We start from the raw sequence: 11,381 nt of genomic DNA on the forward strand, positions 1-11,381 counted from the left end.
TCCTCTTTATCGGTCCATAATGGCTTCCTACCTTATGCTACATTCACACACATGTATGGGGGACGTGTATACGGCCGACGTATATGCGGCCGATATACGTCCCCCATACACTTCTATGGGCTCACGGCCCTGCACACGTGCGGCACCGTACCGCTCCGTAGCCCGGGAAAAGATAGGACATGTCCTATCTTTTCCCGTGATACGGCGCCGTGCGCTGTATCTTCCTATGGAGAGGGGCGGGGTGAGCTGCGCTCATCCCCTGCCCCTCTCCGCGGCGCCGATGTATGCCCGCCGTACTACGGTACGGCGGGCATACATTGTGTGAATGTAACCTTAAAGTAGGTCAACTGGCCTGAGGAAGATATAGTATTGGATCTCCAAAACTTGATTGTTGTAGAAAAGCACAAAAAATTCCATTCACACTCTTCGGTGTCAAACAGGTCTGCATTGTGAAAAGATTTCATAATTGCTTCTTTTTTAGATCCAATTATGACAGCAATTTGCCACATTGTTCATTTCTAAGAACTACTCCTAAAGTGTATCTTATCGAGATGAACTGCGCTATCGGAATGTTATCTATTTTTATCTGCAATTTCCCAAGCTTATTTGGACCAAAATACAGAAACATCCCTGTCCCTCTGAGCATGACTTTATCACATGAAGAGGTGAGATCCTCCACAAAATTTACATGTAGAGAGGTGTGAATGATATCAGCAGTTATTAACATAAATGTGACCACACATATCACAAGATTGTTAGCCAAGCTGGCTGAATTTTGTTGGATTGGTCAAGTATCTACCGTATATCTACTGTATAAGCCGAGTTTTTCAGCACAAAAAATGTGCTGAAAATCCTCACATTGGCTTATACACGAGTCAATACATATGTCAATGCACTTTAAAAAAACCAAAAACTTATACCCACCCTCCAGTGGCCCCGTGGCGCAGCGCTGCTCCCCCGATGTAATTGCGGCTCGTCTTCTGGCTTCCCAGCTCCTCTTCTCGCTTTCCGGCTCCTCTTCTTTCGTCTGTAACCTCCCGCAGGGCGCCGCCATGTTTTTCCCCCGGGTGGCGCATAGTATGACGTCAGCAGTAGTATCCTCTGTATACTACTGGGGGCAGGCTGTATACTACTGTGGGCAGGCTGTATACTACTGGGGGCAGGCTGTATTCTACTGGAAGCAGGCTGGCCTGGATGTATACTACTGGGGGCAAGCTGGGCTGGCTGTATACTACAGGGGGCAGGCTGTATACTATAGGGGGCAGGCTGGCTATATACTGGAGGAGTCAGTGACCAATGCATTTCCCACCCTCGGCTTATACTTGAGTCAATAGGTTTTCCCAGTTTTTGGTGGTAAAATTAGGGGTCTCGGCTTATACTCGGGTCGGCTTATACTCGAGTATATACGGTATTATTTATGGGACTATAGTAATAAAACTTTATTTATATAGTGCCATCATATTCCGTATCGCTTTACAAATCATAGGGGACATATACAAATATGATATTACATTACAGAGTACAAATAGTCATATGGAACAATAGGAATGAGGGCCCTGCTCACAAGAGCTTACGGTCTATGAGGGTGAAGGGGTATAAGAGCTTGTATAATGATCCAGCTATTCTTCATAAGGGAACAGAATAAAATAATTCAGCCGCCATCTACAGGTCCAAGGTCAATGAGATTGCAGAGACTGGAGCTTGATATTTGTTGTTTGCCTGATAACAGATGAGAGGAGAACATGTGCTGGGTAAGTAAATAGAGAGTTGAAGTTTCATGCAGTTAGCAGGTGTGATAGGCTTTTCTGAAGAAATGGGTTTTAAGAGCACATTTGTAAGTTTGGAGGCTGGATAGACCCAGGTAAAGCATTCCAGAGAATTAGTGCAGCTCGGGAGAAGTCCTTGAGATATGAGTGAGAGGTTCGGATTAAGGTGTTGAGCGGTAGACTGATATGAGGGAGGAAAAGTAGGGAGGTGCAGCATCATGCAGAGCTTTGTGGATGAGGGTGATTATTGTAAACTGTATTCAGAAGGAGACTGGCAACCAGTGAAGTGACTGGCACAGACTGGAGGCATCCGTGTAGAGTTTAGTCTGTAAGTCAGCATCAATGCAGGCTGCTGCATTAAGAATATATTGGAGAGAATAGAGGAGAGAGTTTAGTGAGTGGAAGATCGGTAAGGGAGTTACAGTAATCAAGATGAGAGTGACTCAGAGCAGCAATTAGCATTTTAGAGGTTTCAACAATAAGAAATGGGCAGAATCTAGAGATGTTTCTGAGATGAATGTGGCAAGAACAAGCAAGTGATTGAATATACAGTGCAAAGGAGAATTCGGAGTCCAGTACAACAATCTCAAGACTGCGGATCTGCTGTCTCGGGGTTATGGTTATCCCACAGACCAAGATGGAGAGGGTTGGTAAGTAGATGGTCGAAAGACAAGAAGTTCAGTCTCAGAAAGGTTAAGTTTCAAGGACATGATGTTAGAGACGGCAGAGAGACAGACTGGTTTTCTGAAGTAAGGCAGGGGTGATGTTATGTGCAGAAATATACAGCTGGGTATCATCAGCATAGAGATGATACTGGAAGCCAAATCTGCTGATGGTTTGTCCAGTATGGGCAGTATAGAGGATAAAGAGAAGAGGACCTTGGACTGAGCTCCGAAGAACCCCGATACTGAGAGGAAGATGAGAAGAGAGAGAGACACTGAAAGTGCAGTCAGAGAGATTGGAAGAAAACCAAGAGAAGGAGCTGGTTGTTTCAAACAAAGCCGAGAGATCCAGAAGAATACGGAGAGAATAATCACCTTTAGTGGTGAAGAAATCATTGGAAACTTTAGGAAGAGCAAATTCAGTAGAATGCATAGAACGATAACCAGATTGTAGGTGGTCAAGGAGGGAGTTGAAAGGGAGGTTAGAAAATGGTCTGTAGTTAACAGAATTGGACGTGCCCAGGGAAGGTTTCTTTAGTGATGGGACAACAACTGAAAGAAGAGTGAACGACACAAGAACAGAGAGAGAGGTTGAAGATTTAAGTGAGGTGAGAGGGTGAGGGACTGTACAAGATGAGAGTGGATGGGGTCACTGATGCAGGTAGTGGGGCGAGCAGAGGAGAGGAGCCCGGACACTTCTTCCTCTGTGACTGGTTCAAAGGAAGAGAGTGAACGATTAAGAAATTATTTTCTTGTAATTTCATTGTAGAACATTCATATATTATCCTGGGCATGATGGGACTTGTAGTTCTTTGCAAAGTTTGTAGTGATCACCCTTGGAGTTGGGAGTTTTAGTTCACCCTGTTTTGCCACCAGTAACAAAATAACAAACTGGAAAATCTGGGAATTGCAGTTTTTTCTCCAAAGTTTATTCTTAAATTGCTTAGAGTTATAGTCCCCCTTTATACTAATATTTCTGGATATATCTTAACAACTATCTGGGAATGCTGAGACTTGTAGTCTTCATGGTCTACCTTAAAGTTATACCTCTCTCTTTATATTGTTCACAGATATTGCATAATCCCTGCCTGGGCATGCTGTGACTTGTAGCCCTCTCCTCCATCTCTCTATAGTGCCCCCAATATCCCAGAATACCATCCTACACTTGATAAGACTTTTACGCTACTCATCCTTGGTGGCCAGGAAGTAAGGATTGGGGAGTAATGTGGGTCTGAGCACACAGGGGGGGGGGGGGGGCTCTTAAAATATAAGTATTTAGTGTTTGAGTTTAGTTTTCTTTAAAACTTGCATTATTTAATCTCATACTATGATTTGAAGCTGCACACTTGTAAAAGGAAATTTACCATCAGATTCCATCATGAAAAACTAGGGGCACTCACCCATAGATTCAAGACTCCGTGACTGTGGCAATCCTCCCACATTCATCTTCCATGGCCTTCCTCCCTCTAGTCTACCCACCATAAATATGGGAATGAGGCAGAAGGGTTCTGGGGGTGTTACCAGAGCCCCTCTGTGTTGCAGCTTCACAGACTGTTACACTGGGCAGGAGCACTTCCCCTTCCCACTGTGCGAGACTACAGCAGAGAGAGGGAGGGGAGGAAGTGCTCAGGGGGAGATAGTGTAACAACCTGTGAAGCAAAAGTAGAGCCCTCCAAGAGGTACTCTGACAAAAAACAAGATGTGAACCCAGCCTAAGACTTGAAGCTTAAGGGCTGTGGTGCCACTATTTCAGACCTGGTCATGGTCAGAATGATAAAAGTATCCCCTTGGGAATAGACCATAGTGGCCTAGAAACTGGGTTGCCTTCTACTGGTCTTCAGGGGTCTAATATTGAGTTAGAGCCTTGGACCAATAGAGGATCCTCTGGTTCTTTAATGGGTCAGTCCCACACTATATGTGAGGATCTTTAGCATCACATAACTTAACTGTGAATTATGTAGTATTGCGCATGTGACGACCACTGTATTCCCTTACAGCAAATATCTAACTACAACGTTGTGATAGTCCCCACAGAAATGAACCCTTGGCAACACACGTCTATTGTAACTCCAGTAGTGTAGACCTGTACTGTGTTAGCCATAGAGTGCTGAAGAAGAGTGACTAACTGAGAATATGTGATATTTAGCCTCCGATAATACTAGTATTCTTCGTTAGGTATAACGCCATGCCTGACAAAAAGACGTATTATCCTCGGAACATCACCATCTAATGTACTCAGCTAGCCCTAAAAAGGTATCACCTGGTTTCTGTAACTCTATTCACACAAGGGACTCGGGGACCCTGTTATTTGGAGTTATCTTTCCCCTGGTAATAATTTACTTTAAAACATTTTATGATGTCTAGCCTAATATCTGTAATATTTCCTATCCCTAAGACAACTCCTTTAAATTTTCACAAAACGGACGCTCCATTGGGGTCCCCTTTACTTTCTTCACTCTCAATGAAAAAGGTATATCCATCAAAATCCATCAGCTCCAGCTTCATTCCTTCACAACCCCTGCCCCCTCCTGCTTAAAATTGTGTAGCAAAGCAACATGGACCTACAAGGAAGTGATAAATTACTCTCTGCGCTATTTCTGTGATGAATAACATTCATTGACTTTGTCCTGGAGTCCCTGAGGGAATGTAACTAACACAGAGCAGGCCTGTAACCCGCTGAGACTTCCTCTCACAGCTCGGCATGAAAACAGAGGGGACCTCAGGCCGCATCCTTAGCTCACTTTCCTAGACCGCCACGAAAAAAAAAATCCCCCTCCCCTTCTCCTGTCATAGAAAGCCCTATTAAGGATTATAGGACGGTCCGGGCCTAGTGTCACAACCTCGCAGTTAGAAGCCTGTTCTTTGTCCGCAGCCCTGTAGGATTTCTTTGAAGAAACCAGTGACTTTTTCTTCACTTTTTTAAAGGGCAAATGTTAAAATACAGTATTGGTTTTCCGAAATAAAAGCCAAATCTTTTCTTCTCTGAACACTACCAGAGCATTTAGCTGCAGGGTACCTACTCCCTGATTACCGAAATCTTTGCTTTTATTACCGTTTTAAACTTTTTCTCACCCACCGCCTTCCCCCAGTCAGTCGTGTCTTCATTATTTTTTTTTCCTGCCCACCCCTCTCCGTTTTTTCTTCACAACGCGATTTCCCTCCAGTGACTAATTTTTTTTGTATATTTCTCACAATAACTAAACCCAGTCACAGCTGCCATAGCAACCAGATATAATGTTCAGCGTCGCTGAAGTATCTTATCGAAATAACAAAAAAAAAAGGATTTTTTTTTCTTTTTTTTGGCAGATTGTTCATAGACCCCTTCACAGTTTTGGCCAGTAATGAAAATAAACAGGATTTTATTTATTTGTTTGTGTATGGCGGCCTAGCACCCGCAGGGGGAATCGGTAGGAGATTACCATGTTACAACAGAGCATTAAAGGTGACAAAACCCGCACAGACTTAAACCCTGACATTTTAATAATAAGCAGCTTTGCATTCTCCTTTTATGTTACAGGCTTTCTTTACCATGCTTTGAAATGAAATACAGAAATGCTATTTGTCGCTGCCGAGAAGGTCAACTTTACAGGAAGGACTATTAGAGCCGTAATTTTGAGAAAAATAATGAAAGTTTTTTTTTCTTTTCGTATTATTCTATGTTGGTGGCCCGCGCAGGAATCTACTGGGAACATTGACATTTGAAATAAAGGAGGCATAACAGTGAGACTGCTATCTTTTCTGTCCAGCCCTGCCCAGAGGATAAAATGCCCAGTCTAATAATATCATAATTGGCATTCGGTGCCAAATCACATGGAAACTCTCCAGCGATAACAAGGATACAGATTATCATAGAGGGATTCCCATTTCGCTGTGTGTTGAAGTAATGAGGGGAAGACACCCACGTGAGGCCTGGCACGTGCCCAGCTCTGATGCCCACTCAGTCAATGATTACAGATGGTAATTACCACATGTACTGGTAGCCTAGGCGCATGCGTGAGGCTGCTGTTTTGTTATATGAATCAATGGCCGGTGCTCTTTGTGCTTTGTGTATCGGGTATCAGGGGCATAACTATTGGGGCTGCAGAGGTTGCAGTTGCACCAGGGCCCAAGAGGTTTAGGGGGCCCTTATGGTGTCACTTTCCCATATGAGAAGACTATTACTATAAACCATACATTATAATCGGGGGCCTGGCACAGACTTTGCATTGGGGCCCATCAGCTTCTAGTTATCTAAAAGTACAAAAAAAAGTCAAGTCTCCCACAATTACACAGGAACGAGTCTTTACAGACTCCAATTCCCTAAAATGGTAGCAGAACCGGTCACCAGGGATTTTCGATTAAATAATAACCATAGTATGCAATTGTTATGATACAGTGTGCAATTTAAAGGAGTATGCGTTTTTGTCTCCTATCCTTAGGATAGTTTATAACAAATGGCGGTGGTCTGATATCCGGCACACCCACTGGGTTCACTTTACTGACCTATGACAGCGATGGCAAACCTTTTAGACACCGAGTGCCCAAACTACAACCGAAACCCACATATTTTTCACAAAGTGCCAATGCGACAATTTAAGCAGTAACTTATTACTCCCTGAACTTTCAGAGGTTTAAATTGTATAGGCACCAATACAGTAGAAAGAAGGAGAACAAGTTTGGATTATCGTTCTGGCTTCCTTCTAGTGTCCTGGGCTGCCGGGGGGGGGGGCTTGAGTCCTGTCTGGCAAACCCTGCCCTGGGGTGATGGCAAGGGTGCCCATATAGAGGGCTCTGAGTGCCACAGCTGGCACCTGTGCCATAGGTTCGCCACCACTGACCTATGATATCACATCCATTAGTCATGTGGCCTGTTTGCAGTTCAGATGAATTCAAGTGAATAAGGCAAAGGTGCAATATTATGCACAGCCACAATACAGTGTACGGGACTGTTTCTGGTAGACTGTAAAAAAAACGTAGCACCCATGTGAACGCTGCAGGCTCTTTAAATGCCGGCTGATCTGAGAGTAATCACTTATCCTTCAGGTTCATGATCAGTAAAAAGGTATGCTTCAAAATTAAAGAGGTTGTCCAAGACCTGAAAAAATGTGGTTGGGAGGTGGCTACTTAAAAAAAAATGCTTACCTCCGTGGTCCCTCCAGGTGTCCTGCACCGCCTCACCAAGCTGAGCCCCTTTAAATGGCTGGGATATGAGGACAGGTGGTCGGCCAACTCGGAAGCCGAATTCAGCACAGCTTCCATGCACCTGTAAACAAACAGGGGCATGGCAAGCCGGGCACGGGACACCGGCAGGGTCCGTGGAGGTAAGTAAATGTTTATTTTTTTAAGCAGCCCTCTTACATTATATTTTTTTAGGTCTCGGACAACCCCTTTAACTACACAGGTAGTACCTAACGTAAGGACGACCCCTATTTACTGACAGATCTCTCGGCTTACTGTAATCTCTGGGGATACTGAGAATTTACAGATATTAACCCCAGGCTGCAATGATCAAAATCATGAATCTTTATTAATAATCAATGTTCACTTGTTACCCCAAAATTTTTTAAATCGAATTGTCTAGGAAACCAGCGAATAATTTATCCGGAGTTCCATATACAGAATATACTGTCCTGATTTACATAGATATTGAACTTAAAAATAAACTTATAGAAACTATCTTGCCTGTCTTCTGTCCTATGATTGGAAAAAATAAAACTTTCGCAAAGAGGGCGAGGGGCTTAACTCAAACTTGTTATTTTTAATTATTAAGTGTGCATTGAGCATTGACTCTAGATAGGATGATTAAAAAAATGCATTGCAACAGCTGAAGATTTGCCTAATTAAACAGCTGTTAACACTTGCGTTTACAAAACGCATATGGTAACACTTGTGTTAACGTTGTGTTAACAAATGCATGCGTTAACATGATGTTAACATGTGTTAATGGTTGCATTTTGTAATCTCAAGTGTTAACAGGCAAATCTCTCTTCAGCTGTTGCAATGGGTTTTTAAATGCATGCGTTAAATGCGACATGTGACTGCACCCTCGTGTAGGGGTTAACCTGTTTCCATATTAGCTTCAATAGCACACTGCGAGTTTACAAGATGTGTTGTGTCACGTTTTTTGTTGCGTTTTTGACGCATTCCAAGGGTTTCAGCCTTGATCACATGCTAAGTTTAGCTTAAACGTGAGGCTAAATTCACACAAACGTATGGGGGACGTATATACGTCTCCCATACATCGCAATGACCTCACGACGCTGTACAGGACCGTACCGTGTGGCACCGTACCGTTCCGTAGCCCGTAAAAAGAAAGGACATGTCCTATCTTTCTCCGGAATATGGCCCCTTGCGCCATATGTTCCTATGGAGAGGGCCGGGGGTGAGCGGCGCTCCGACCCATCTCCCCTCCAAAGCGCCGGGCAACGGCAGTGTGAATATAGCCTTAGGGTGAAGACACACGTGGCGTTTTTAGGCTGTTTTTGGGGAGTTTTTAGTTTGGCGTTTTCAGATCGTAAAAAAACGTTTTTGAAAAACGTATGCGTTTTTTGAAACAGCATGCGTTTTTGACCAGTTTGAATTAAGATAATTGGTCAAACCTGTCAAAAACACATGCGTTTTCAAAAGACGCATGCAGTTTTTAACGCATTCGTTTTTTACAATCTAAAAACGCACTAACTAAAAACGGCCCAAAAATGGCCTAAAAACGCCACGTCTGTCTTCACCCTTAGGGTGATGCCACACATGGAGCTTTTGGTCTGTTTTTAAGCATGAGTTTTCAGTCCTTTTAAAAACGCATGTGTTTTTGACAGTTTTTGGCCGTTTTTTCCAATTATCTTAATAAATGAACAGGCAAACGCATGGTAAACGGACAAATACTGTAAAAAATTGATGCATTTTCAAAATTTCATTATCATAATAATCATAATTGGGGAAAAAAATTGAAAAAACGAATGTGTTTTCTAATAAAGTATCCGTTTTAAAATGCATGCTTTTTTTAATGGAATGCTTAAAAACAGCCCAAAAAGGGGTTCAAAACGCCACGTGTGCCACAGCGCGGTGACACGCTGTGTTTTGGTTGCGTTTTCCTTGCGTTTTGAAACACATTACAACAGCTGAGGAGAGGTGATTTGCCTCAGCGTCTGATATATCGGGCATGAGCGCTACTCACATTTAGGACGTCACCCTGTAGCGAGACTGGGTGAGACGTAGGTGGGAGGTGTCGACACCCCATCAATGACATCACAGGACCGATCTAATTGGTCCTATGATGTTGATCGCCGCCATGGCCCAACCGATTCAGATAGCCAATGACAGCGATCTGTGACGCTGGGGCGCTGATCTAGCTAGCACAACACTCTCTAACAGCGCCATTTGGGTGTTGGAGTTGTTAGAGAGAGTTGTGCTAGTGATCTGTCCCTTTACTGTACCCCAAAACACCTGATTACCCCCCCCCATCGTATGTTTTCCCTATCCCCCACAGCCGCACTTTTCAGTGCGATCTGTTAGAAGTTGGAGGAGTAGTGTATAGGAGCAGGAGTAGCATATAGGAGCAAGAGTAGCATTATAGGAGCAGGAGTAGCGTGGAGGAACAGGCATTGTGTGGTGTAGTGGAGTAGCTGTGGTGTAGTGGAGTAGGTGTGGTGTACTGTAGTGGAGTTGTTGTAGTGTAGTGTAGGTTGTATACTTAGCTACTGGGGACGAGTGTCCGTTTTATTTGTCTACCTCGTCCTCACAAAGCGACTCTGTGGAACCCCCGAGAATGCGCTTATGTAGTAGTGCCGAATTGCCCAGGACTTCTACTGGAGCCTGGGACTTCTGCCTGGGAATTCTAACCCCACAGGGGTGACCCCCAGTAGTTATGCCCCTCAGGTCCCTGATTTTACGGCCAGTCTTGGGATACGCAGAGACACAGCAGGGCTCGGACCAGTGGACTTTTTTAAGTGAGGACCTAGTTGGTCTGATGGTGTCCCAGACCAATCTCTACGCTGCACAATATATGGCCCAGAAGTTTTGGGGCGTAGCGCTTCTTATGGGACTAGTAAAGAAGCCATCAATCAGAGACTACTGGCGCACAGACATACTGTACCACACTCCGATGTTCCGCATGGCGATGAGTAGGATGCGCTTTGAAGTCATCCATAAGTTTATGCATTTTGCCGACAATGCACAGTGCCCACCCAGAGATGACCCCACTTATGATAGGTTGTATAAGGTCCGACCCATATTAGATTATCTAAATGCCTGATTTATGGAAGTGTATTCTCCAGAGAGGCATTTATCGATAGACGAGTCCCTGGTACATTTCGAAGGGAGACTTCAGTTCCAACAGTACCTGCCCAATAAGAGGGCACGGTATGGCATGAAGATGTATAAGCTGTGTGAGAGTGCGTCAGGGTAAACTTTTAGGTTCAGGGTATATGAAGGGAAGGATTCTTGAATAGTGCCCCCAGAATCGGCCCCCCCCCCCCCTTCCTGGGAATTGCTGGAAAAGTAGTGTGGGATTTAGTGCACTCACTACTGGATCCAGGGCTACCACCTCTACCTGGATAACTTTTATACTAGTACTACCCTGTTCAAGTGCCACACTTCCAGACAAACTGTGGTATGCGGCACTGTTAGAAAAAGTCAGAGAGGTCACTGCTAGGGGAAAAGCTCAGAAGGCACGAGAGCCGAGCACTAAGCAGCGACTCAGTATTGTGTGTTAGGTACAAGGACAAGAGGGACGTCCTTGTACTAACAACAATACATTGGCACACCACCACCCCTGCCCCTGTATGAGGTATCGGTGCAGAAGCCCCCAAGCCAGACTATAGTTTGGATTATAACAAGTACATGGGAGGGGTGGACTTGCCGGACAAGGTAGTTCAGCCATATAACGCCATGCGGAAGTCCAGGGTGTGGTACACGGAGCTGGCCGTGCACATCATGCAGATGGCACTGTATAATGCTTACGTGTTACATCGATGTGCCG

This window comes from Engystomops pustulosus, chromosome 4 (assembly GCF_040894005.1).
Source record: "Engystomops pustulosus chromosome 4, aEngPut4.maternal, whole genome shotgun sequence".
Taxonomy (NCBI): domain Eukaryota; kingdom Metazoa; phylum Chordata; class Amphibia; order Anura; family Leptodactylidae; genus Engystomops; species Engystomops pustulosus.